At 38.8% G+C, this 5,806-nt stretch overlaps 1 non-coding gene across 1 annotated transcript; it reads left to right on the forward strand.

Moving 5' to 3' along the window:
- The first annotated feature begins 3,298 nt into the window (after nt 1-3,298).
- Nucleotides 3,299-3,404, forward strand: LOC128289454 (small nucleolar RNA R71). Its single transcript, XR_008279102.1, has one exon. It is a non-coding gene; the product is annotated as a small nucleolar RNA R71 (small nucleolar RNA).
- Nucleotides 3,405-5,806: the final 2,402 nt, after the last annotated feature.

The following is a 5,806-nucleotide window of genomic DNA, read 5'->3' on the forward strand; positions in this document are numbered from 1 at the left end:
TGGACTTGCTCTACAGCAACCCAGTCGATGCAGCGGCCCGAAGTATTTGGAACAGTTCTTCCTGGGGCCCTCGTGGAAACTGTAGGAGAGGGTGGCAAATTTTCACGGTTGGGCCCACGGAAGAGGACGCTCCCTTCCTCTTCTTCAAAGCAGGTATAGTGGTTTTCTTTCCTCTTGATGATGACACGGTACCTGTGATTAGAATCATCAAGTCATTTTGATGAGTGGTCAAAGTAAAAGGAATACAATTTCCAATTAAAAAGCAAACTTTCAGCCACAACCAACATAACTAATATAATAATTTCGTGACTTTGTCATTGTATGTAGTATTGGCATGTGTAAAAGAATGATTCTTTCCTAGCAACATGAAATGTATAAGACATAATTGAACAATGCAAATTACATTAGAGATATTGGTCATAGGAATATCATGAGAATGAGCATGGTAAAATCATGGGTATGAAGTTTCCTAATTACTTTATTTAACATGCAATGTATAATAACTAACTAAAAGCACAAACTAAATGATAAAGTAATGAACAAAAATGGAAGATAGTTTAAAAGAAATGGAAATTATTGTAATAATAAGCATTAGTACTCAGTAGAATAGAAGTGAAGATAGTAAACAAACGCTAAGGGAGAGAGTTTAGGTGTCAAAAACAAAGTTGAAGGCGACGCACAGGCGTTGCAGGGGGCCATGTGGAGTTGCAGTAGCTAGGGTTAGGGTTTTTGAATGGGGAATAAAGTGAATAGTGTAGGGTATTTATAGATTTTGGGGCACACGGCCATGGCACATGCCCGTGTTCCCTAATTTCAACCCGTGTGATTCATGAATTTCAAATTTGGGCGCATCTGACATTTAGTACACGCCTGTGTTTATCGGGCATTTGGGTTCACACGGTCGTGTTTCACGGCCGTGTCTAGTTTCGTTCGCTTCTCCCATGCCCGTGTGTTCAAGCTCTATGCCCGTGTTAATTTAATAGGTTCGACCATGAGTGTTAGACACGGGCGTGTTGCACACCCATGCTAGTTTCTCAGTTTCAACCACGGGTCTTCCACACGGGCATGTCGCACACCCGTGTAGTTTTGGCAGGCTCGACCACGGCCATGTCGCACGGTCGTGGCATTTTATAGTAGCCCGTGTTGGGGAAATCTTTTGCCCTGTTTTCACACGGCCTTAAGGACACCCGTGTTCTTGGCTGTGTCTCTGTGGGAACACCTGTATTCAAGATCTCTATTAGTAGGTTAGGAGTTAAAAACCAAAATTTAAAGAAATTAATAATGTTAGTGCTCGGGTTGCCTCTCGAGAAGCACTTATTTATAGTCTAAACTTGACTTACCTCTCCGTTGTATGGTCATGGTGGTTCGAGGAGTTTATACTCCTCATTCCTGCTATCAATCTCATTAAAACAAGGTTTTAAACGGGTGTTGTTTACCTTAAATGTGCCGAACCTAGGATGACTCACCTCCACCGTACCGAATGGAAAAATACTGAGTACCGTAAGAGGGATTTCCTCATTCGGTATGGTAGTACAATGTGGGGATCTGCGACATCTAGTAAGACTTTATCACCAACCTTTAGTTGATTTGGAGAGGTATCGGGCTCGTTTTGGTGTAGTTTCAGTTTATCGTGTGTTGTCGGTTTATGTTCTCGCCATTCGTCTAGCTCCTCTATCCGCAGCCTTCGTTCTTTATGAATAGATCATTTACTATTGTTTGAGAGTGGCTCTTGTATTTCCTTCAGACTTATTTCCTGCAATGTGGGTTGTATCTCGTGATCAGTTTTAATAGAATGATTTAGACAATCACCTTCAATTTCCGATGTGTTGTCAAAATTGCGAGCTTGAAGGGTGAGTGTTTCGTCTCCTACGCGAAGCGTGAGCTCACCTGTGCCAACATCAATAATTGTTTTAGCAGTTGCTAAAAAGGGCCTCCCTAAAATCAAAGGGGTGTTATTATTCTCCTTTATGTCTAGAACAATAAAATCAATAGGAAATATGAACTTATCTACTTTCACTAGTACATCTTTAATAATACCCTAGGAAATCATATAGTTTTATCTGCCAATTTAATGCTTATCCTAATTTGTTTAGGTTTCCCAAGACCTAGTTACTTAAACATTTTTAAGGCATGACGTTAATACTAGCCCCTAAATCAGCTAATGCATGACTTATATCTAAACTACCGATTAAGTAAGGGATTGTAAAACTCCCTGGATCTTTCAATTTGTGGGGTAGCTTATTCTGTAGAATAGCTGAGCAGACTGCATTTAGCTCCACATGCGATGCTTCGTCCAACTTCCGCTTATTTACTAAAAGCTCTTTTAAAAATTTCATTGCATTCAGCATCTGCGATAGAGCTTCAATAAACGGTAAGTTAATATGTAATTTTTTCAAAAGTTTAAGGAATTTACCGAATTGTTCATTTGAGCGGTCTTTCCTTGTCGCGTTAGGATATGGGACACGAGGTTTATATTCTTCATTCACTGTTTTGTTATTACTCACCTCACTTTTACCTTTGCTCACCACAGTTTCTTGCATCAATTCTGGTTCAGGCGCAATGAATCCTTCCTTATCTTGAGTACTAATTGCGTTGAGGTGTTCCCTTGGGTTAGGTTCGGTATTACTTGGTAAGCTACCTTGTGGTCGTTCGGAGATTAGTTTGGATAGCTAGCCTATCTGAGATCGATGCTTGTTGATTTTTAAGTGCTGTCTCGGTATTTTGGAAATAGGTTTCTCACACTGATATGAATTTTGAGAGCATCTCCTCAAGATTCGGTTTCGTCTCCTGCTGATAAGGTGGATGTTGTGGATTTTGTGGCTTTTGATTCCCTTGACCACCCCAGGAGAAATTGGGATGGTTCCTCCAACCTTTATTATAAGTATTATTGTATGGGTTATTTTGAGATATAAAGTTATTGTTACCTATATAGTTGACTTGTTCCTCTTCGGTTGTAGGATTGAAGGATTGATATTCTGTATGCACACCTCCTCCACTTGAATCACACCTCGTTACTGGATGTACTTGCGTAGAACTAAGAAAACCATCAATATTTTTATTGAGAAGTTCTACCTGATTTGACAGCATAGTAACTGAGTTGACGTTATAAACGCCAGCTGTTTTTGTTGGCTTAGTCCTCATGACTTGCCACTGATAATTATTCAGTGAAATTTCTTCAAAGAATTCATAATCCTCTTGTGTGTTTTGTCATTGATGGTTCCTCCAAATTGCGTCAATCATCTGTCTTGTTGAGGGATTCACACCATTGTAAAATGTTTGAACTTGCAGCTATAGAGGTAACCCATGGTGAGGGCACCTTCGCAGTAGATCCTTGTATCTCTCCCATGCATCATAAAGTGTTTCTAAGTCCATCTGCACAAAGAAGAAATATCATTAGTAGAAATTTTTTGGTCATTTGTTCCCAAGTAGTGATGGACCCTCGTGGTAATGAGTTCAACCACTGTTTAGCTTTGTTTCTCAGTGAGAAAGGGAACAACCGAAGGCGAATGACATCATCAGAAATGCCATTAATTTTGAAAGTGTCACAAAACTTCAGAAAATTCGCCGAGTGTTGGGATCCTCATCCTGCAAACCATCAAACTGAACAAATTGTTGTATCATCTAAATTGTGTTAGGTTTCAGTTCGAAATTATTTGCAGCAATAGCAGGTCTAACTATACTAGATTCAGTTCCTGTTAAAGAAGGTTTACAATAGTCATATATAGTGCGTGGAGCAGGATTTTGATTAGCCGCAATTGTAGGAGGTAGCTGATTACCTTAGTTTTCAGCCATCTCTTCGATTGGAGGTTGAGTCTTCTTGTTCGTTCTCTATGTATCTTAAGCTTCGCTTTATTTCTCTTTGGTTTCTACGAACTGTGCGATCGATTTTTTCGTTAAAAAGTAATGGTCCTGACGAGTTTCTTCTAGTCATAAACTAGGAAAACCTGCCAAGAGAAAGAAAAAGTAAATTAATTAGTAATAATTAAATTGCAAGAAAAAATAAATGGCTAAATTAATTAAAATTGAGTGTTCCTGCTATTTCAGTTCCCCAGCAACGGTGCCAAAAACTATATCGCGAGGTTTCGTGATAGGCTTCAAATATTTATAATTACTCGTTCTTGAACTAACTATTATTGCTATGTAGGCAAGTGTACCTATCGAACAGTAGTATAGTTTTAGCAAGATCGGATTGCCGAACCCAAAGGAACTAAAAGTACTAGTAATGACTGTCTTTTTATTATCTAGCCTAAGAATAAAAGGGGTTTTATTTGTTTTAATTAACTAATTATCTAAACTAAGAATGCATAAAGAAAAGAATTGGGGAATTACTTTTGGGAAAACCGATTGACTTGAGACAATACCTAAGGAAAAATCCACCTAGACTTTACTTGTTATTCTAGCTCCAAATCGGACGATTTATTCATTCAACTCGTTTCGTAGAGATCCCTAAGTTATGTTATTATCTCTATTAAAGACTAATAACGTCTAATCCCTAGATTGAATAACCGAGACTTTTCTCTATTTACCACTCTAGGGTTGCATTAACTCGATCTATAGATCCCCTTATTAGGTTTCACCCTAATCTGGCAAAATCTTGTCACCCTATTTCTAGGCACGCAATCAACTCTGCTTAATTATGACAAATGTACTCTTAGACAGGCTCTATTCCTCCTCTAAATAAGAGCATGCCTTAAATTAGTATCTTGGGATATCAAAACAAGAATTAAGAACAAGTCAAATATTTATCATACGATTCAGAAAATAATAACAAGATTCATCTTAAGTTTCATTCCCCTTAGGTATTTAGGGGATTTAGTTCATAACTAAATAAAAAAACATCTCCGAAGAATAAAGAATACAAAACATAAAGAAAACCCAAAACTCTTGAAGGGAAATTGAGGAGAGATCTTCAGTCTTGATGATGAATCCGGCTTCTGAGATGGATCAATCGGTTTCCTTGGGGTAATTCCTTACCCCCTTCTCTACCTCCTTTCTTCCTCCTCTAGGGTGTATTTATAGGCTTTGGAATGCCTAGAAGCCCTCAAAATTAGCCTTTTCCAAATTGGACTCAACTTGGGCTCTGTAGGGACACGCCCGTGTGTGATTACCTCAGGCCGTGTTTGAGCCTGTTAGAATGGCACTGACATGTGCTATGCCCGTGTGAGTCGTGCTCCATTTCTGCCAGATTAACACGGGCATGTGGTCTGCCCGTGTGAGGAGGTCTAGGCCGTGTTGATTTCGTACTTTGACCCATTTTCTCCGTTTTTGGCCCATTTCTCGTTCCTTTCGCTCTCCTATGCTCTCCTAAGTATAAAACATGAAATTAAAGCATTAGGAGCATCGAACTTACCAATTCTAATGAGAAATCATCCATAAAATGCATTAAACATGGCATAAAAATATGTATAATTTACGGTTTATCAATCTTCATTCAGACCATCTTCAAATCTTTTGCACATTATTGCCTCGGTAGATACACATTCTCGAGAATACTGACTTAGTCTTACAAATTCTCACTCGTATTCTGTAACAGACATACGACCTTGTTTAAGCTCAAGAAACTCTTTATGTTTCTGATCAATGAATCTCTGACTAATGTATTTCTTCCAGAATTCAGCTTGGAAGAAATCCCAGGTGACTCGTTCCCTCGGAACCACGGATATCAATGTCTTCCACCAGTGATACGCCGTATCTCTCAGAAGTGAAATGGCACTTTTTATGCATTCATCAGGAGTTAAAGACAATTCATCAAACACTCGTACTGTATTCTCTAACCAGAACTCAGCTCTTTCAGCATCATTATTTG

This window comes from Gossypium arboreum, chromosome 2, assembly GCF_025698485.1.
Source record: "Gossypium arboreum isolate Shixiya-1 chromosome 2, ASM2569848v2, whole genome shotgun sequence".
NCBI classification, from domain to species: Eukaryota; Viridiplantae; Streptophyta; class Magnoliopsida; order Malvales; family Malvaceae; genus Gossypium; species Gossypium arboreum.